This window comes from Schistocerca cancellata, chromosome 11, assembly GCF_023864275.1.
Source record: "Schistocerca cancellata isolate TAMUIC-IGC-003103 chromosome 11, iqSchCanc2.1, whole genome shotgun sequence".
Taxonomy (NCBI): domain Eukaryota; kingdom Metazoa; phylum Arthropoda; class Insecta; order Orthoptera; family Acrididae; genus Schistocerca; species Schistocerca cancellata.
This window is the reverse complement of record NC_064636.1, coordinates 113,989,091-114,010,829: the sequence shown is the minus strand read 5'-3', so window position 1 is coordinate 114,010,829 and position 21,739 is coordinate 113,989,091. Positions and strand designations below refer to the sequence as shown.

General features: G+C 45.8%; 1 protein-coding gene and 1 non-coding gene across 2 annotated transcripts in view; one reads left to right on the top strand and one right to left on the bottom strand.

The window, feature by feature from the left end:
- The window catches only part of LOC126108294 (adenylate cyclase type 5-like), a 693,279-nt gene that overhangs the window by 296,433 nt on the left and 375,107 nt on the right, over positions 1 to 21,739 (bottom strand). The gene's annotated exons all lie outside the window — the stretch shown is intronic.
- Positions 19,984 to 20,058, top strand: Trnas-uga (transfer RNA serine (anticodon UGA)). The gene has a single exon. It is a non-coding gene; the product is annotated as a tRNA-Ser (tRNA).

Here is a 21,739-nt window from a genome sequence, read left to right as displayed (position 1 = left end):
CGTACTCCCAGATAATTTATGGTATTAAATGCTTCCAGTTGCTGACCTGCTATTTTGTAGCTAAATAATAAAGGATCTATCTTTCTGTGTATTCGCACCACATTACACTTGTCTACATTGAGATTCAATTGGCATTCTCTGCACCATGCGTCAATTCGCTGCAGATCTTCCTGCATTTCAGTACAATTTTCCATTGTTACAACCTCTCGATACACCACAGTATCATCTTCAAAATGTACTAAATACTAAAGAGAAAATTCAAAATTTGGAAGACAAACTGCGAAATGCACTGGATGAAAATAACCACTTTCGGAACAATGGAAACAGGATTTTTGCCCAGTCCTTCGCATCCGTCGCAGCAGCTGGGAGCTAAAAAAAAATTACAAAAGACCAAATAAAAACAGGCTACGACTATATTCATAAGAACTAACGATAAACAAGACACGAAAGACGAGAAACCGTAACCAGAGCGCTTAGAACTACACCGACTGTAGTTACTGTAAGGATGGACACACAAAAATTTCTAGCCAGAATATTAAATGTGAAGAGACAAAGAAGCACAGACCACTCATAGTCACGTATAAGGTCTAAACAAGAGTAACGGAGGACGAATTCATGTCACAGTTCTACAAACTAAACCGTGAAGACAACCCAGCAAGAGAAGAATTTGAGGAAGAGGTCAATATGAAGCTGAAAACAGGCCCCAAAGAACGAAGCACAGCAAATATAGTTCTATATGTAACACCGAGGGTTCACACAATGCTAGTGAACTAAGATATGTCCGCAGCTCGTGGTCGTGCGGCAGCGTTCTCGCTTCCCGCGCCCGGGTTCCCGGGATCGATTCCCGGCGGGGTCAGGGATTTTCTCTGCCTCGTGATGACTGTGTGTTGTGTGATGTCCTTAGCTTAATTAGGTTTAAGTAGTTCTAAGTTCTAGGTGACTGATGACCATAGATGTTAAGTCCCCTAGTGCTCAGAGCCATTTTTCAACTAAGATAGAATTTTTAACAACCTCCTTGCACTGAGCATAGAGGATTATTGCGAAAAACCAACTGCTTCAAATACTGTGGGCTGGGACATCCGCCTATATACCGCCGAGAGACATGATAACCTGTGCCAAGTGTGAAGAAACACGACATAAACAACCGGCCGGTGTGGCCGTGGGTTCTAAGCGCGTCAGTTTGGAACCACGTGACCGCTACGGTCGCAGGTTCGAATCCTGCCTCGGGCATGGATGTGTGTGATGTCCTTAGGTTAGTTAGGTTTAAGTAGTTCTAAGTTCTAGGGGACTGATGACCTCAGTAGTTAAGTCCTATAGTGCTCAGAGCCATTTTTGAACGACATAAACAAGCAAACTGCACATCGAGAGATCCCCCTGGGGACCGCATACCGTGTAAACAAAGAAACAGAACTTGTTAAATAGGTGGAGGACCGGACTGTCCCACCTACAGACAGCTGCACGACAGACTTACAGCAGAAATCGAGTATGAGTAATTGTCAAAACAGGAAACAATTGAAGATACTTCAACTTAATATATGAGGACACTAGTCATTAATGAACATCCAAAAGCAATGGGTGAAGCAAGAATAGACGTAGCACGCCTGCATGACCCATATTCAAGCAACAACAGATTGGTATGTGTTCCGAAAACGTCAGAACGATAGCAGGTGGCTGAAAAAACAGTGAAACCGACAGACATAACAGTGACCAAAACATCCCAACTATGTAATAGTTACGTGGCAGCGGTAGCACCAAGGCAAGGAAATGCCACATGAATTGTAGCTTCAGTAATGAAATGACAGGATCTTATAGTATTGATGGCCGGAGGGATACAGGGAAGTTTGGCCGCCGAGTCTCAAGTCACATTTCAGTCGCTGATGATGAAATGCTGATGAGGACAAGACAACACCCAGTCCACGAGCGGAGAAAATCCCCAACCTGGCCGGAAATCGAACCCGGATCCGCTGCATGGTAGGCAAACACGCTACCACTCTGCTGAACTTCAGTACATGCACAGACTCACATGAGAGCCAGCCATATGCAGAGTGGATAAAACACAGCAGCAGAGAACGCAACGAGGGGGAAGATATTGATTTAAGTCGATATACGGGGTGAGTCACTAACTACTGCCACCAAGAATAACTCCGAAAGTATCATAGGAGCTGAAAGCTTTGTCGGATAAAAGTTGCATCGGACGACGGGGGCCATAATATGACGTTAGTTTTTTGTTGCTAGATGGAGTAGCTTCAAATGAGATACTATAGTTTGGTACTTATTTTCTGTTAGCGGCTATCGAGGCGAAACCAATGACGTGTAACAGTAAGGCACTTCCTACCATTATTATTTCCTTCGATGAAATACGGGCCTATAATTTTGTCCTCCAAACCCTACACCATACATTCACCGACCACAGTTTTTCGGTGTGCAACTTGCCACAGCCCAGTAATGCATGTAATGCAAATTAACTTTTCCATGGTTTGTGAATGTCTCGTCAGTAAATAAAATCAAATTAATAAATTGCAGAATCGAAGAAGAAATCGTGGGAAGACTTTGGAAACAGGTTGGAGACTATGGGTCAAGCTGCTGGAAAACCATTCTGGAGTGTAATTAGCAGTCTTCGAAAGGGAGGTAAGAAGGAAATGACAAGTATTTTGGACAGGTCAGGAAAACTGCTGGTGAATGCCTTGGGCAGATGGAGGGAGTATTTTGAAGAGTTGCTCAATGTAGGTGAAAATGCGATCAGTAATGTTTCAGATTTCGAGGTAGAATGGGATAGGAATGATGATGGAAATAGGATCACATTTGAGGAAGTGGAAAAAATGGTCAATAGATTGCAGTGCAACAAAGCGGCTGGGGTGGATGAAATTAAATCGGAGCTCATCAAATACAGTGGAATGTCAGGTCTTAAATGGCTACACAGGATAATTGAAATGGCTTGGGAGTCGGGACAGGTTCCATCAGACTGGACAAAAGCAGTAATCACACCAATCTTTAAACATGGAAACAGAAAAGATTGTAACAACTACAGAGGTATCTCCTTAATCAGTGTTGTGGGTAAAATCTTCTCAGGTATTGTTGAAAGGAAAGTGCGAGTATTAGTTGAGGACCAGTTGGATGAAAATCAGTGTGGGTTTAGGCCTCTTAGAGGTTGTCAGGACCAGATCTTTAGCTTACGGCAAATAATGGAGAAGTGTTATGAGTGGAACAGGGAATTGTATCTATGCTTTATAGATCTAGAAAAGGCATATGACCGGGTCCCTAGGAGGAAGTTATTGTCTGTTCTACAAGATTATGGAATAGGAGGCAAACTTTTGCAAGCAATTAAAGGTCTTTACATGGATAGTCAGGCAGCAGTTAGAGTTGACGGTAAATTGAGTTCATGGTTCAGAGTAGTTGCAGGGGTAAGACAAGGCTGCAACCTGTCTCCACTGTTGTTCATATTATTTATGGATCATATGTTGAAAACAATAGACTGGCTGGGTGAGATTAAGATATGTGAACACAAAATAAGCAGTCTTGCATATGCGGATGACTTAGTTGTGATGGCAGATTCGATTGAAAGTTTGCAAAGTAATATTTCAGAGCTAGATCAGAAATGTAAGGACTATGGTATGAAGATTAGCATCTACAAAACGAAAGTAATGTCAGTGGGAAAGAAATATAAACGGATTGAGTGCCAAATAGGAGGAACAAAGTTAGAACAGGTGGACGGTTTCAAGTACTTAGGATGCATATTCTCACAGGATGGCAACATAGTGAAAGAACTGGAAGCGAGGTGTAGCAAAGCTAATGCAGTGAGCGCTCAGCTACGATCTACTCTCTTCTGCAAGAAGGAAGTCAGTACCAAGACTAAGTTATCTGTGCACCGTTCAATCTTTCGACCGACTTTGTTGTACGGGAGCGAAAGGTGGGTGGATTCAGGTTACCTTATCAACAAGGTTGAGGTTACGGATATGAAAGCAGCGAGGATGATTGCAGGTACTAGTAGATGGGAACAATGGCAGCAGGGTGTCCACAATGAGGAAATCAAAGAAAAACTGGGTATGAACTCTATAGATGTAGCAGTCAGGGCAAACAGGCTTAGATGGTGGGGTCATGTTACACGCATGAGAGAAGCAAGGTTACCCAAGAGGCTCATGGATTCAGCAGTAGAGGGTAGGAGGAGTCGGGGCAGACCGAGGAGAAGGTACCTGGATTCGGTTAAGAATGATTTTGAAGTAATAGGTTTAACATCAGAAGAGGCACCAATGTTAGCACTGAATAGGGGATCATGGAGTAACTGTATAAGGGGGGCTATGCTCCAGAATGAACGCTGAAAGGCATAATCAGTCTTAAATGATGATGATGATGATGATGATGATAATAAATGTCTCATCCCTCGAATCTGAAGTTGAGTCCATCGCCAGAATTCAATGTGACGCATACAACCTGTACAAGTTATTTCTTGGTCGAGACTGATATGGTAACAATGATATTTATGGCGATGTGAACACGAACAACACTACTCTGTCTCATGCCAGATTGCCTTTCCATTTGACGCGAACTAACACGAACTAACACAAAGATTTGGAACCACAGTGGCAAGGGTATCAATTTCCGTTCCCTCGTTAGTAATTTTCCTTTGCCGGATATGCTTCCCCTGCGTTAAAGATCCAGTTGTTCACAATTAATCATACACACATTTAAAATGTACGACGTGTAGGGTGAGTAAGTTGAGGATATCTTTCAGCGTATAAGTCTCTAGCTCTGACTGACTTTGGTTGGAAATCTCCAGAAATGAGAAGCATATCGACTTCTTCTTCCAAGGAGTACATCATTCACATTCGCTTGATGCGACGATACTAGTCTTGCCGTTCCTATTAGTGTTGTATAGTGAAACTGTCGAATGGTGTTTCTATGTCAGTGGCGCGTTAGGTGGATATACGGTGAATATTTACTATTTGCACGATATACGAGAGATAACTGTCAGAGCATGTGTTTCGATAAGTGCCGAATTGATAAAGAGCACCACTCAGTCCATGATAAGAAGATTGCAGCACTGCATTGATACCAATGGTCATCACTTCGAACACCTTCTGTAAATGGACATCCATACCACGTTTGCGACCTTCGTTGAGCTTCAAAGGCCTTACCGTTACACACATTGGATTCGTCTTGATAGCCTCTATCAGAAAATAAGTACCAAACTATACCATCCCATTTAAAAAAAACAAAGTTGACCTTCATATCTCTGATGTGATTCCACCTAGCAACAAAAGACCAACATAATATTATGGCCCCAGTTGTCCCATGCAACATTTGTCCCACAAACTTTTCAGTTACTATCATACTTTCGGAGTTATTCTAGGTGGGAAGTCCTGTACACTGGAAAACCAAGAAAACCGTTATATCTGCTTAATATCGTATAGCGCCCCCGCGAGCACACAGAAGTGCCGCAACACGACGTGGCATGGACTCGACTAATGTCTGAAGTAGTGCTGTAGCGATTTGTCACCATGAATTCTGCAGCGCTCTCCACAAATCCGTAAGAGAACGAAGGAGTGAAGATACATTCTAAACAGCACATTCCCAGGCATCCCAGATATGCAAAATAATGTTCATGTCGGGGGAGTTTGGTGACCAGCAGAAGTGTTTAAACTCAAAAGAGTGTTGTTGGAGCCACTCTGTAGCAATTCTGGAGTCGTGGGGTGTCGCACTGTCCTGTTGGAATTGCCCAGGTCCGTCGGAATACACAATGGACATGAATGGATGCAAGTGATCAGACGGGATGCTTATGTATGTGTCACGTGTCTGAGTCGTATCTAGAAGTTGCAGGAGTTCCATTTCACTCCAACCTCACACGTCCCACAGCATTGCAGAGCCTCCACCAGCTTGAACAGTCCCCTGCTGACATGCAGCGTCCGTGGATTCTGAAGGTTGTCTCCATACCCGTACATGTCCATCCGCTAGGTACGATTAGAAACGATACTCGGCTGACCAGGCAACATGTTTCCAGTCATCAACAATCCAATGTCGGTGTTGACCGGTCCAGGCGAGACGTAAAGCTTTGTGTCATGAAGTCATCAAGGCTACACAATGGGCCTTCGGCTCCGAAAGCCCATATCGACGATGTTTCGTTGAATGCTTCTCAAGCTGACACTTGTTAATGGCCCAGCATTGAAATCTGCAGCAGTTTGCAGAATGGTTGCCCTTCTGTCAAATCGAACGATTCTCTTCAGTCGTCGTTGGTGCCGTTCTTGCAGTATTTTCTTCCAGCCGCAGCCATATCGGAGATTTGATATTTTACCAGATTCCTGCTATTTACAATACGCTGATGAAATGGTCGTACGGGAAAATCGCCGCTTCATCGCTACCTCGGAGATGCTGTGTCCCATCGCTCGTGCGCCGACTGTAGCACCACGTTGAAACTCACTTAAATCTTGATAACCTGCCATTGTAGCTGCAGTAACCGATCTAACAACTGCGCCAGACACTTGTGCTCTTACAGAGTGGTTGCCGGCCGCAGGGTCGTAATCTGCCTGTTGACATATCTGTGTATTTGAATACACATACCTATACCAGTTTCTTTGTCGCTTCAATGTACATTTCACTGAGCCTGGGGTAAAAAAAAAAAAAAGGAGAGAGAGACAGAACTTTTCATCAACGTCCGGACCCGAACCCTACTCCTAACACAGCGCGACGAAAGCGTGCAGAATAAACTGCTACAGAGTGCAGCACACAAGGAAGATGGGCAGGCAAGCAGGACTCCTTCATCCTGCTTGGGTTGGGCACAGCCTGGCTTGGATGGGAGCAGAGCAACCCGCTCGAGTCCAGGGCGCATTGCCTACCACATCTAGTTCTCAACTAGCCAGGCCGGCTAGCCGTGCGGTCTAACACACTGCTTCCCGAAAGGGAACGTGTGCCGGTCCCCAGAACGATTCCCACGGTGGATTAGTGTTGAGGCCCGGTGTGCCTGCTAGCTTGTGTATGGTTTTTAATGCGGTTTTCCATCTGCCTCGGCTAACGCGGGCTGGTTCACCTTATTCTGCGCCGTTATGTCGGCGATTGCTGTGCAAACACTGTCTCCACGTACGCATACACCATAATAACTCTGTATTGGAATACGAATGCCTATACCAGATTCTTTGGCGCGTTAGGCTGAATAGAACCTAGCGAAAGAAGCTAAGCGATGTCTTTATGTTTTTAACAGGCGAATTGAAATCAGTAAATCCATACATCCTAGCCAAGTAAATTGAACGTTCGCTTGTATTCGTAAAGATAAGATTGCAGTAGTTAATTCCGAAAATTCGTCTGTCTCAAAGGTAAAAAACGCTCCTAGAACAGAAGTAAAATAGAAATAAAACCTATTCAAAGAAGCATAGCAACAGTATGATATTTTCACTCTGCATCGGAGTGTGTGCTGATATGAAACTTCCTGGCAGATTAAAACTGTATGCCGGACCGATACTCGAACTCGGGACCTTTGCCTTTCGCGGGTAAGTGCTCTACCAACTGAGCTACACAAGCACGAATCACGCCCCGTCCTCACAGCTTTACTTCTGCCAGTACCTCGTCTCGTACCTTCCAAACTTTACGGAAGCTCTCCTGCGAACCTTGCAGAACTGACACTCCTGAAACAAAGGATATAGCGGAGACATGGCTTAGCCACAGCCTGGGGGATGTTTCCAGAATGAGATTTTCACTCTGCAGCGGAGTGTGCGCTGATATGAAACTTCCTGGCAGATTAAAACTGTGTGCCGGATCGATACTCGAACTCGGGACCTTTGCCTTTCGCGGGCAAGTGCTCTACCAACTGAGCTACCGAAGCACGAATCACGCCCGGTACTCACAGCTTTACTTCTGCCAGTACCTCGTCTCGTACCTTCCAAACTTTACGGAAGCTCTCCTGCGAACTTTGCAGAACTAACACTCCTGAAACAAAGGATATAGCGGAGACATGGCTTAGCCACAGGAGCGCTAGTTCTGCAAGATTTCGCAGGAGAGCTTCTGTAAAGTTTGGAATGTAGGAGACGAGGTACTGGCAGAAGTAAAGCTGTGAGTACCGGGCGTGAGTCGTGCTTCGGTAGCTCAGATGGTAGAGCACTTGCCCGCGAAAGGCAAAGGTCCTGAGCTCGTGTCTCGGTCCGGCACACAGTTTTAATCTGCCAGGAAGTTTCAAGAATAGCAACGTCGTTAAGTATTTAATACACAAAGCGAAATCAGTGAAGCCATACATTCCAGCCAAATAAAATCGCTGAGGTGAGATTGTGGCGCTTAATCCTATCACTGATGTGAACTACCTAAAGTACGTCTGTCACTCATATAAAAAAACTAACAACACCGTCTACTGGTTATTTGGTGTACGAAACTAACAGCACCACCTCTTGGTTTTTGGTGTACTACTCTGTGATGATTAAACATCCGAAAAGCTAAACCGAGCAGACGATTTAAATTACTGTATCTTCTCTTCTGTGTTCCAATTTTGATGAAGTGAAACCTAATAGGCGAATCCGGAAAGTAAGGTTACAAGAATTTTTTGAAGTACAAAAAGTGAATTTATTTTAACAGAATTTACATGCATTGTAATAATTTACATGCATTGTAGTATAGGTCATGCATTGTTTTTCCACGTAATCAGCATTTATCTCAACCTGTGGGACGAGTTTTCTGATTCCTGAGTCATAGACGTCTCCCATCGCCTTTTTCAGTCGATTTTCACCTCGTTGTCGTCGGAAAAATGTTTCGGCGTAGGTGTTCCTTCAATTTAGTGCGCAGATGATAGTCACTAGGTGTGTGATCGAGGCTGTGAGGGGTGCTTTAAAACATCCCAACGAAACGAGGTCAACAACTCTTGTGTTGCATGAGCGGTGTACGGACGAACGTTGTCATGCAGGAGACAAACCCCATTGTCAGCACCCGGCGACGTTTGTTTTGTATGGCTCTGTGAAGCCTCTTCACGGTCTGACAATATCTAGTGTTACTTATTGTTTCACCTCTTACCAAAAACAAAAAAACAAAAAAATAACGAGCAGAAGCCCTTTTCGGTCCCGAAACACTGACACCATGATTTTCCCCACTGTTTGCTGAGTTTTGAATTTTTTGATCGAAGGAGAATAAGTATGGTGCCACTGTCTTGATAGTCGTTTGCTCTCTGGAGTATGGTGATAAGCCCGAGTTTCATCCCCTGTCACTATTGAGTTGATGAAAGTCTCGCCTTCAGTCTCGAAACGGTCAAGAAATTCGCGAGCGGCACTGACTCTGTTCATTTAGGACGCTTCGACAAGCATCTTGGGCACCCATCGCGCAATCAGCTAACAATAATTTAGTCGATCAGTTGCGATTTGATGAGCAACAGTTCGTGTAATGTTTGCACTAACTGCATGCAGGTCGTCAACTGTCGAACGGCGATCGGAGAGAAGACTTTTATCACTCACAATAGACAGCCTTCCGCTTCTGTCTCGATCGTGAATTTCCGGCCTTCCAAAATCGAAATTTCGTCACATTCTCCCTTGACATCACGTCCTCTGCATAAGATGAAAAAATTTCCCGATGAATTTGAAGCCAGTTTGACTATTTTTCGATCGTGACTGTCTCAAGAAATATGTGAAGGTTTTTCTGAATTACCGCTACCACTCACAAACTTTGTCAACCATTGTACACTACTGGCCATTAAAATTGCTACACAAAGAAGAAATGCAGATGATAAACGGGTATTCATTGGACGAATATATTTTACTACAGCTGACATGTGATTACACTTTCACGCAATTTGCGTGCATAGATCCTGAGAAATCAGTACGCAGAACAACCACCTCTGGCCGTATTAACGGCCTTGATGCGGCTGGGCATTGAGTCAAACAGAGCTTGGGTGGTGTGTACAGGTACAAGCCTATGCAGCTTCAACACGATACGACAGTTCATCAAGAGCAGTGACTGGTGTATTGTGACGAGCCAGTTACTCGGCCACCGTTGACCGGACCTTTTGAATTGGTGACAGATCTGGAGAATGTGCTGGCCAGGGCAGCTGTCGAACATTTTCTGTATCCAGAAAGGCCCGTACATGACCTGCAACACGCGGTCGTGCATTATCCTGCTGAAATGTAGGGTTTCGCAGGGATCTAATGAAGGGTAGAGCCACGGGTCGTAACACATTTGAAATGTAACGTCCACTGTTCAAAGTGCCGTCAATGCAAGCAAGAGGTGACCGAGACGTGTAACCAATGGCACCCCATACCATCATGCCGGGTGATACGCCAGTATGGCGATGACGAATATACGCTTCCAACGTGCATTCACCGCGATGACGCCAAACACGGATGCGACCATCATGACGCTGTAAACAGAACCTGGATTCGTCCGAAAAAATGACGTTTTGCCATTTGTGCACCCAGGTTCGTCGTTGAGTACACCATCGCAGGCGCTCCCGTCTGTGATGCAGCGTCAAGGGTAACCGCAGCCACGGTCTCCGAGCTGATAGTCCATGCTACTGCAACCGTCGTCGACCTGTCCGTGCAGATGGTTGTTGTCTTGCAAACGTTCCCATCTGTTGACTCAGGGATCGAGACATGGCTGCACGATCCGTTACAGCCATGCGGATACGATGCCTGTCATCTCGACAGCTAGTAATACGAAGCCGCTGGTATCCAGCACGGCGTTGCGTATTACCCTCCTGAACCCACCGATTCCATGTTCTGCTAACAGTCATTCGATCTCGACCAACGCGAGCAGCAATGTCGCGATACGATAAACCGCAATCGCGATAGGCTACAATACGACCTTTATCAAAGTCGGAAACGGGATGGTACGCATTTCTCCTCCTTACACGGCGTATCACAACGTTTCACCAGACAACGCCGGTGAACTGCTATTTGTGTATGAGAAATGGGTTGGAAACGTTCCTCATGTCAGCACGTTTTATGTGTCGCCTCCGGTGCCGACCTTTTCTGAATGCTCTGAAAAGCTAATGATTTGCATATCACAGCATCTTCTTCCTGTCGGTTAAATTTCGAGTCTGTAGCACGTCATCTTCGTGGTGTAGCATTTTTAATGGCCAGCAGTGTATTACTTATTTATTTAGCGACATGTTTTCAGGGTTAAACCTCATCTTCAGGCTAGATGGCATTACAAAAACAACTTTACAGTAAGGTCATGCTCTTCTGGCGTGGCAGTCTCGCTGTGATGTGTTGCGGTGTATCCATTTCCGTGGCTCTCTTGGTCACTGTTCAAAAATTGTCACTAATATAGCAGTAGCCTGGAAATGCCATTTAGCCTGAAGATGAGGTTTAACCCTCGAAACATGTCGCTAAATAAATAAGTAATACAACAGTTGACAAAGTTTGTGACTGGTAGCGGTAATTTAAAAAAACCTTCACAAATTTTCCGATGAATTTAGGTAGCGGGTGACAGCGCGTACTTCGCACAAGGCGGCGAACGCTCATTTCTAACTAGACTTGGCCTCTGTTTCTATGTCTCGATACAGTGTATCGATACGTGGAACTGTTTCAGTGTTTCGGAACGGCTGTGGTTCACTGTTTCGAAACAGTAGTGTTTCATTCCGCCCCCGTCTCGGCTAACCGGACCAGATTCGATCTCGAGTCAGACACAGAAACTATATCGTTGTTTCAAAATAAGGCTGTTTCAGCCCACCTGTGCTTGGAACGGACTAATTGTATCGAAACAGTGATGTTTCATTCCACTCTGTGTCGGACGAGGTTCGGGCTCGGCACAGGTACTGAAACACAACATACCACTTCATGAAACACTTTCAAGAGTGTCGAAATCGTTTTGACTACCAATAGCATGAAGCTTAAGATGTCCGAAAATAAAGCTTCGTTTCTAGCTGACTGTCCTATTCCGAAATGACGTAACATCTGCTTTATAAACACTAACCAAACAATAAAACAACGCATACTATTGACATTCAAAATAATAAAATGTGAAAATCATTCAGTTAAATTGCACTTTTTTTATAACATACACTTCTCTGTTCATGTACAGTAATCATATTAAGAAACGCAAGTAAGCCTACATACAACATTTTGAACAAAAAAAAAGGCGTAGAGTGACGGTTATTAGACATATATACAAATTTGATGTAGGTATAATTGCAAGCAATCTGTTTGACATATCACTGATAGTGTAATGGTGAACAGGAAGGGATGGGAAGCATGGTGCATATATACAAATTTGATGTAGGTATAATTGCAAGCAATCTGTTTGACATATCACTGATAGTGTAATGGTGAACAGGAAGGGATGGGAAGCATGGTGCATTGGTTCGAAACACCTTGAAAGACAAATTTTTTTCTATTATATTTTGTTGTTTATTCGAGTTATTTGGCATTATTTGTGAGTCTATAGTCACTGTGCCTATTATCCACAATGATTCCCTTTGTGTGCATGGAAATTAACAGGATGGATATACACTCCTGGAAATTGAAATAAGAACACCGTGAATTCATTGTCCCAGGAAGAGGAAACTTTATTGACACATTCCTGGGGTCAGATACATCACATGATCACACTGACAGAACCACAGGCACATACACACAGGCAACAGAGCATGCACAATGTCGGCAAAAGTACAGTGTATATCCACCTTTCGCAGCAATGCAGGCTGCTATTCTCCCATGGAGACGATCGTAGAGATGCTGGATGTAGTCCTGTGGAACGGCTTGCCATGCCATTTCCACCTGGCGCCTCAGCTGGACCAGCGTTCGTGCTGGACGTGCAGACCGCGTGAGACGACGCTTCATCCAGTCCCAAACATGCTCAATGGGGGACAGATCCGGAGATCTTGCTGGCCAGGGTAGTTGACTTACACCTTCTAGAGCACGTTGGGTGGCACGGGATACATGCGGACGTGCATTGTCCTGTTGGAACAGCAAGTTCCCTTGCCGGTCTAGGAATGGTGGAACGATGGGTTCGATGACGGTTTGGATGTACCGTGCACTATTCAGTGTTCCCTCGACGATCACCAGTGGTGTATGGCCAGTGTAAGAGATCGCTCCCCACACCATGATGCCGGGTGTTGGCCCTGTGTGCCTCGGTCGTATGCAGTCCTGATTGTGGTGCTCACCTGCACGGCGCCAAACACGCATACGACCATCATTGGCACCAAGGCAGAAGCGACTCTCATCGCTGAAGACGACACGTCTCCATTCGTCCCTCCATTCACGCCTGTCGCGACACCACTGGAGGCGGGCTGCACGATGTTGGGGCGTGAGCGGAAGACGGCCTAACGGTGTGCGGGACCGTAGGCCAGCTTCATGGAGACGGTTGCGAATGGTCCTCGCCGATACCCCAGGAGCAACAGTGTCCCTAATTTGCTGGGAAGTGGCGGTGCGGTCCCCTACGGCACTGCGTAGGATCCTACGGTCTTGGCGTGCATCCGTGCGTCGCTGCGGTCCGGTCCCAGGTCGACGGGCACGTGCACCTTCCGCCGACCACTGGCGACAACATCGATGTACTGTGGAGACCTCACGCCCTACGTGTTGAGCAATTCGGCGGTACGTCCACCCGGCCTCCCGCATGCGACAAAGTCCGTCAACTGCACATACGGTTCACGTCCACGCTGTCGCGGCATGCTACCAGTGTTAGAGACTGCGATGGAGCTCCGTATGCCACAGCAAACTGGCTGACACTGACGGCGGCGGTGCACAAATGCTGTGCAGCTAGCGCCATTCGACAGCCGACACCGGGGTTCCTGGTGTGTCCGCTGTGCCGTGCGTGTGATCATTGCTTGTACCGCCCTCTCGCAGTGTCCGGAGCAAGTATGGTGGGTCTGACACACCGGTGTCAATGTGTTCTTTTTTCCATTTCCAGGAGTGTATTACCCATACTAACGGAATGTGGGAATCCCAGAAGCATATCCGTTGTTTCTGCAGTTTGCTCCCACCTCGAGTTCCGTTCGTGGTGGTTCTTCTGTCTTCAGCTATGGCTGTCCTCAGCCAATTGCAAAGTATGAAAGTGACACGACACGAAAGCAGCGCATTTGCTGCGTGAAATACGGAACTGCCAAAACGCCTAAGTGATAGTTTCATACTTTCTGCGATATGATTAGCGCTCTCGCGCCTCATTTGTGTTTATATGGACATACTTATACAGTAGACATTCAAGATGATAAAATGTGTAGGTTTACTAAATTATAAAACACAAACTGTTTCACCGTTTCGAAACAGCGTATCGAAACATTACATTGTACTGTTTCATTTGTTTCGAAACAGTTACGTGTTTCAGTTTGCCCATGTCTATTTCTAACAGTCACCACAACACTAAGCGACGAGCCACTGATTGTTGGGAATGCTAGTTCCTTCCGCTGGCTTCCCGCTACACGGCAGTGGTACCAACTTCCCCCACGGGCATTGTACGCTCAAGTTACAGGCCTTGTAACCTTAGTTTCCGGATAACCCTCGTTATTGCCCTAGCCATACTCAAATCATCTATGAGAACTCCATGAAATTTTTTTTAGCACTTTTGAAGATTAGCGTGTTCAAACACATAGACACAACGGTTTTAGACAAAACTCTAAATTACGATATCCATATTTTTTTGTGATCCGATACTGAAGAAATAAAGAATTTGCATTGCCTCAAACTACGCTCAAGTTACCTGTGAGAACCTCACGAAACATCGTTATTAGCTTGTTGAAACAGACAAACGGATTTTACAGTTTTCTTATTAATATGAATATAGATTAAATGAACTGTGTTAGCTGCTGCTCGACCGAACGTGGTGTATGTCGGACAACTCTATAAAGGCAGCGGAGCTCTATGAGTGTACAATACGCTGGTGACACAATAGCCTTCCTCATGCCGTCTGTCTGCAGCCCGCACAATGGCCGCTTCCCTTCACTCGACTTCTCTCTGGAGAGACTCATCTGCCAGTAATCCTCCAGAGCTCCCCCAGGAGCCGGCATTATTTCTCCAGCCTCCCTGTTGTGTTGCCGCTGTCGTTTCTGCCACAGCCTCGGAACCTCCTCTTTTTCTACTGCACACGCGTTTACAAGACGGGTCGTAACTCGGATGACGGGAGATTTGAGCGTTGCGTTCCCTACATGCCGGGGTACACAGGACCCAGAACGAATCCCTGTGGGACAACGCAGTGTACACATGGGTTGTTCCGCTCAACTGCATTAAATTTCGCAAGTAATAACGTGTTCCATAAAATTTCGGGTGTGCAGCCGCATAAATTCAGATTCTTCTTCTAATATTTCGGCTCAATACCGTCCAGCCATCTTCAGAGTGAACCAAGGTGACTAACACTCCTCGCTCGCTCTTTACCTAATTGGATAGTGCCTGACTGTCTCTAGGTTACGCAAGTTAAGTGCTTTGAACTATTCCTGCACTTCCTAATGTGCACGCCTGTATTAAAGAGGGTAGAAAGACGGATCCTCAAAATAACAGACCAATATCCTTAACATCGGTTTGTTGCAGGATTCTCGAACATATTCTCAGTTCGAATATAATGAATTTCCTTGAGACAGAGAAGTTGTTGTCCATGCATCAGCACGGCTTTAGAAAGCATCGCTCCTGCGAAACGCAACTCGCCCTTTTTTCACATGATATCTTGCGAACCATGGATGAAGGGTATCAGACGGATGCCATATTCCTTGACTTCCGGATAGCGTTTGACTCGGTGCCCCACTGCAGACTCCTAGCTAAGGCATGAGCATATGGGATTGGTTCCCAAATACGTGGATGGCTCGAAGACTTCTTAAGTAATAGAACCCAATACGTTGTCCTCGATGGTGAGTGTTCATCGGAGGTGAGGGTATCATCTGGAGTGCCCCAGGGAAGTGTGGTACGTCCGCTGTTGTTTTCTATCTACAGAAATGATCTTTTGGATAGGGTGGATAGCAATGTGCGGCTGTTTGCTGATGATGCTGTGGTGTACGGGAAGGTGTCGTCGTTGAGTGACTGTAGGAGGATACAAGATGACTTGGACAGGATTTGTGATTGGTGTAAAGAATGACAGCTAACTCTAAATATAGATAAATGTAAATTAATGCAGATGAATAGCAAAAAGAAGCCTCCCTGTAATGTTTGAATACTCCATTAGTAGTGTAGCGCTTGACACAGTCACGTCGATTAAATATTTGGGCGTAACATTGCAGAGCGATATGAAGTGGGACAAGCGTGTAATGGCAGTTGTGGGGACGGCGGATAGTCGTCTTCGGTTCATTGGTAGAATTTTGGGAAGATGCGGTTCATCTGTAAAGGAGACCGCTTATAAAACACTAATACGACCTATTCTTGAGTACTGCTCGAGCGTTTGGGATCCCTATCAGGTCGGATTGAGGGAGGACATAGAATCAATTCAGAGGCGGGCTGCTAGATTTGTTACTGGTAGGTTTGATCATCACGCGAGTGTTACGGAAATGCTTCAGGAACTCGGGTGGGAGTCTCTAGAGGAAAGGAGGCGTTCTTTTCGTGAATCGCTACTGAGGAAATTTAGAGAACCTGCATTTGAGGCTGAGTGCAGTACAATTTTACTGCCGCCAACTTATATTTCGCGGAAAGACCACAAGATAAGAGAGATTATGGCTCGTACAGAGGCATATAGGCAGTCATTTTTCCCTCGTTCTGTTTGGGAGTGGAACAGGGGGAGAAAATGCTGGTTGTGGTACGAGGTACCCTTCGCCACGCACCGTATGGTGGATTACGGAGTATGTATGTAGATGTAGATGTAATGCGTATTTTAGGTGGTCCTATTGTTTGTGTTGGTCCTATTGTGTGTTGAGCATTTTATGGTGGTTAATATACATCACTGTGGCAGTTTTTCACTGCCTTAGCAGGTCGGGCCATCTCGTCGTGCCTCTTCTGTGTGGTTTGTTCCCGAGATTCGAGACAAGTCTATTTTCAGACTGCTATGACTTTTCGTAGAAAAGTCGAGCCGTCTGTCTAAATCTACCCTTAATTGTCTGTACTCCTGTAGCTCCTTAGTTGGGAAGTCACGGGGGAGTTTCATGATCATCCTAAAGATTCTACCCTGGAGACTCTGCAATCTTCGGATGTGGCAGTCTACCGGATTGCCCCACACGACTGCAGCATACCAGCCTTATAAGGGCGAGAAACAGCGCAATACTGCAGCGTGTGGGTGGTGTTGTCTTATGGTTCCATATCGGGTAAAGTGTTCTCAATCTTCCATAGGCTTTACCACTAATATCCCTTATGTGTGGCCCCCACATGAGGCGTCTGTCAAGGGTCACCCCAAGCTACTTGGCAGTTCGGGTCCATGGGATGGGGCCTCCCATTATCCGCACTGGCTGTAGGTATATGGGGATCTTTTTCCTCATGATGATGACTGCCTGACTTTTGCCGGCATTGTGTTTAAGGCGCCACTTTGTGGCCCATGTGCCTAGAGCACCACATGCCATCTGCAGGCGGCGGCGCATTTGGTTCGTATTCGCACTTATGGTATACAGCGTGGTGTCGTCCGCGTATAATGCGAGCGAGACTGTTGGCCTCTGTCCAAGGTTTACGGGGAGGACAGCAGGGGTTCGAGAATAGAACCGTGCTGTACTCCCGCCTGTATGGGCCTTGCTGCGGATAAGCCCGCTCCTGCACGGACATTGAGCGTTCAGCCGCTGAGGTGGGACTCGATAAGACGGGCGTGTGGAGTCGGTACCCCCAGTGTGAACAATTTGTATAGGAGGAACTTGTGCCATACACAGTCGAAAGCCCTAGAGACATCAAGCAGCACGGCCCCTGCGTACTGTCGATTCTCCAGCGCACTCAGCACTTGCTCCGTCCTTTTAAACCCTAGCAGCGAGCCACTATGTATACGGCAAAAGATACACAAGCGCCAGTGACGTTGATAGGCGGCAAAGAGGTGTAACATACGCATAGAAATTGAATCTATGGCTGCATAGTCGATCCAAACGGTGATATCGATGTGTCACGGATAGCTGCACTGTCGCGACGTCTTTGTGATTTAATTACAGAAATTGCCGGATTCCATGATTTTTGCAAGCCGAAGCCGCTATCTCTATTAATCAAATTCGTCGCCAACCGAATTTCATATATGAAGATAGTAACAGTTTCCGAAAGAACAGACACCATTGATGACCGTGCAGCTTCTCTAGAATAAATGATAATTAATTGAAACCCTCAGCTGCCGACAGATATTGGTGATATACCTCGATGGGGACAGCTGAAAATGTGTGCCCCGACTGGGACTCGAACCCGGTATCTACTGCTTACATGGCAGACGCTCTATCCATCTGAGCCACCGAGGACACAGATGAATAGCGTGACTGCAGGGACTTATCCCTTGCACGCTTCCGGTGAGACCCACATTCCCAAATGTAGACTGTGGACAGTTGGGAATGTGAGTCTCACGAAAATCATGCAAGGGATAAGTCGCTGCAGTCGCACTATCCTCTCTGTGTCCTCGGTGGCTCAGATGGATACAGCGTCTGCCATGTAAGCAGGAGATACCGGGTTCGAGTCGCAGTCGGGTCACACATTTTCAGCTGTCCCCATCGAGGTAATCACCAATATCTGTTTCAATTAATTATCATTTAATCGAATTTCAATTGCTTCTTTCACTACTGAGTCCCAGAAAGCCGAAGTGGAAGCTAAAATTTCGACACTATCGTACACCATAGAATGCCCAGTGTCAATACAGTGCTCTGCCACAGCAGATTCATTAGGTTGTAAGAGCCTGGTGTAACTGCGGTGCTCTGTGCATCTATTCTGGACTGTACGTGTCGTCTGGGCGAAATATGAACACCCACACTCACGTCGGATCTTATAAACCCCGGGCTTCCGACGCAACACAAATCATCTTTAACGGAACCCAGGAGTGTTGCAGTCTCTGGTGGAGGGCAAAAAATCACTTTCACTTTGTGTTTACTAAGGATCCGTCCAATATTTCACGAAAGACTACCCACGTATGGCAGGAAAGCCATGGATTTAAAACTTCCCATGTCTTCTTCCGCTTTGCTTGTGTCCACTCTGGATTTCATTTGTAGAGCCCTACATATCTGCTGTGGAGAGTACCCGTTGGCTTCAAAAACTCTTCTCAGGCGTAGAAGTTCGTCCTCCAGACTGCTCTCGTCAGCAATGACGTGTGCTCTGTGTAGTAGAGTTCTGAATACACTCATCGTCTGCGAAGGATGGTGGCAGCTATTTGCACGTACATATAAATCCGTATGGGTCGGTTTTCGATACACTGCATGTCCCAAAGTCCCATCATGTTTGCGCCGTATCGACACATCCACAAATGGAAGGCATCCATCTTTTTCGGTTTCCATCGTGAACTGAATTTTTGGATGTGTTGGCACGGCGGGAACATGATGGAAGTATGGGGGCTTTCTTTTTGTTCGTTGCATTTATTCGGGGCGGACGTCCCATGACACCTGTTGAAGTTCTTTGTTGACCCATTGACTCAGTTTTTTGTTACAGACGGCGGCTAGCCCTCGGACCGAACACGCTGAGCTACGGTGCCGGCGCACTCGGCTAAGAGAGCGGACGTGTACCCTTGATGACTGCATGACACAAACCTTTCCGCCTCGCCTGGCCCCGCCAACACTGACTGCTGATGACTGGAAACACGTTGCCTGGTTGGACGAGTCTCGTTTCAAATTGTATCGAGTGGATGGAGGTGTGAATTTATGGAGATAATCTCACGAAGCCATGGAGGTTACAAGTCAGCAGGGGACTGTTGAAGCTGGTGGAGTGATATGATACCCGTGATACGTTTAGATACGACTCTGGCAGGTGACACGTACGTAAGCATCCTGTCTGATCACCTGCATCCATTCACGTCTATCGAGCAGTCCGACGGAGCCAGCCGGAGTGGCCGAACGGTTCTAGGCGCTACAGTCTGGAACCGCGCGACCGCTACGGTCGCATGTTCGAATCCTGCCTCGGGCATGGATGTGTGTGATGTCCTTAGGTTAGTTAGGTTTAAGTCGTTCTAAGTTCTAGGAGACCGATGACCTCAGAAGTTAAGTCCCATAGTGCTCAGAGCCATTTGAACCAAGTCGGGCGTGAGTCGTGCTTCGGTAGCTCAGTTGGTAGAGCACTTGTCCGTGAAAGGCAAAGGTCCCGAGTTCGAGTCTCGGTCGGGCACACAGTTTTAATCTGCCAGGAAGTTTCATTATTGAGCATATCTGGGATGCCTTACAACGTGCTGTTCAAAAAAGATCTGCACCCCCTTGTATTGTACGTATTTATGGGCAGCCCTGCAGGATTCTTCGTGTCAGTTCAGACATTAGCCGAGTCCATGGCACGTCGTGTTGCGGCACTTTTGCATGCTGGCAGGGACCAAACATGATATTAGGCGGGTGTACCAGCTTCTTTGGCTCTTCAAAGTACTGGTGTCTCCGCCGGCATAGTACTCTGTCGTCAGATCTGTCACAGACCGACGCCTGTCGTACATTACACAACGATCAATTCTCCAGCCCTCATATTCCGTGACGAGTCATGGACGGCCAACACCTTGTCACCTACCTGCAGCTTCACCGCCGTTCAACCACTTTCCTTATATGGCCACCACAGCAGCACGCCAACAGCCGACGCCAACCAGGTTCGCTGTTTCCGGGATGGTCGTTCACAGGCGCCGACCCGTAACAATCAGCATCCTGCATCCCCGCAACAATGATTCTCCTGTTTTTATTTTTATTATTTTTTTTCTTATGGCTGTGACAAAGTGCTACCACATTACTAGGAGAGGTCCCCAGCGGTGGTATCGGTTTTTTGAAACAATGTGTGCGGCGATGTGCGTTAAGATCCAATCAAACGCACCCTGCAACGATCCACCCTTGTGTGCCCTCTTTTGCGAGTAACCGACGAAATAAATTTCGGAATTTCGCGTGATGCTCTATGGCTGTAAAAACGGTTGCATAGTTAGTGGTGAAGTTTCTGACCTCAGATGCAGAATGTTGTCGCTTCGAATCTCGCCATTTAGATAAGAAGTACCTATTTTTAAAACTTTATGTAAATGGTTCTGCTCATTATTTTTATTCAGTTAATTGATTTCAATGAAATTTATTTCTTTTCATTTGTCGCATCTCTTTAACAAACGTTTTAACTTCATTTTTTCTTCCTATCGTTCTTTCCCCATTTGGAATCTTTGTGCATATTAATCTAATTATTTTTATTCATCTGCCGTAATGTTCAGACATTTGACGATTCGATCTCTCGGTGAAAAACAAAAGATGAAATAATCTACTAATATGACAGTGCAATGGTGTCAATAATGTATATTTCTTTACAATATGTACCTCTTTTAGGATGGAAATCCTCATAAAAACATTTAAAACATAAATTCATTTTGAACTATGATCAAAATAATATGGATGATGATTTAAACGATTGAAGGGATTATAAGTAAAACGAAATTCAAGAAAAAGGAGAAATAGAAATAACAAATGCAATAACTTGGACGAAAACGACAGATGACAAAATGGATGCAATTAAATCGAAATTATTTCATAGTAATAATCAAAATCACATGAACAAGGATTCGACGTGGAAAATGGTTGAAAGGAAAAGAAAATGAGAACAAATGATATAGCCGGCCGGAGTGGCCGTGCGGTTCTAGGCGTTGCAGTCTGGAACCGAGCGACCGCTACGGTCGCAGGTTCGAATCCTGCCTCGGGCATGGATGTGTGTGATGTCCTTAGGTTAGTTAGGTTTAATTAGTTCTAAGTTCTAGGCGACTGATGACCTCAGAAGTTAAGTCGCATAGTCCTCAGAGCCATTTGAAGCATTTGAACAAGTGACATATTTCATACGATGACTAATATGAA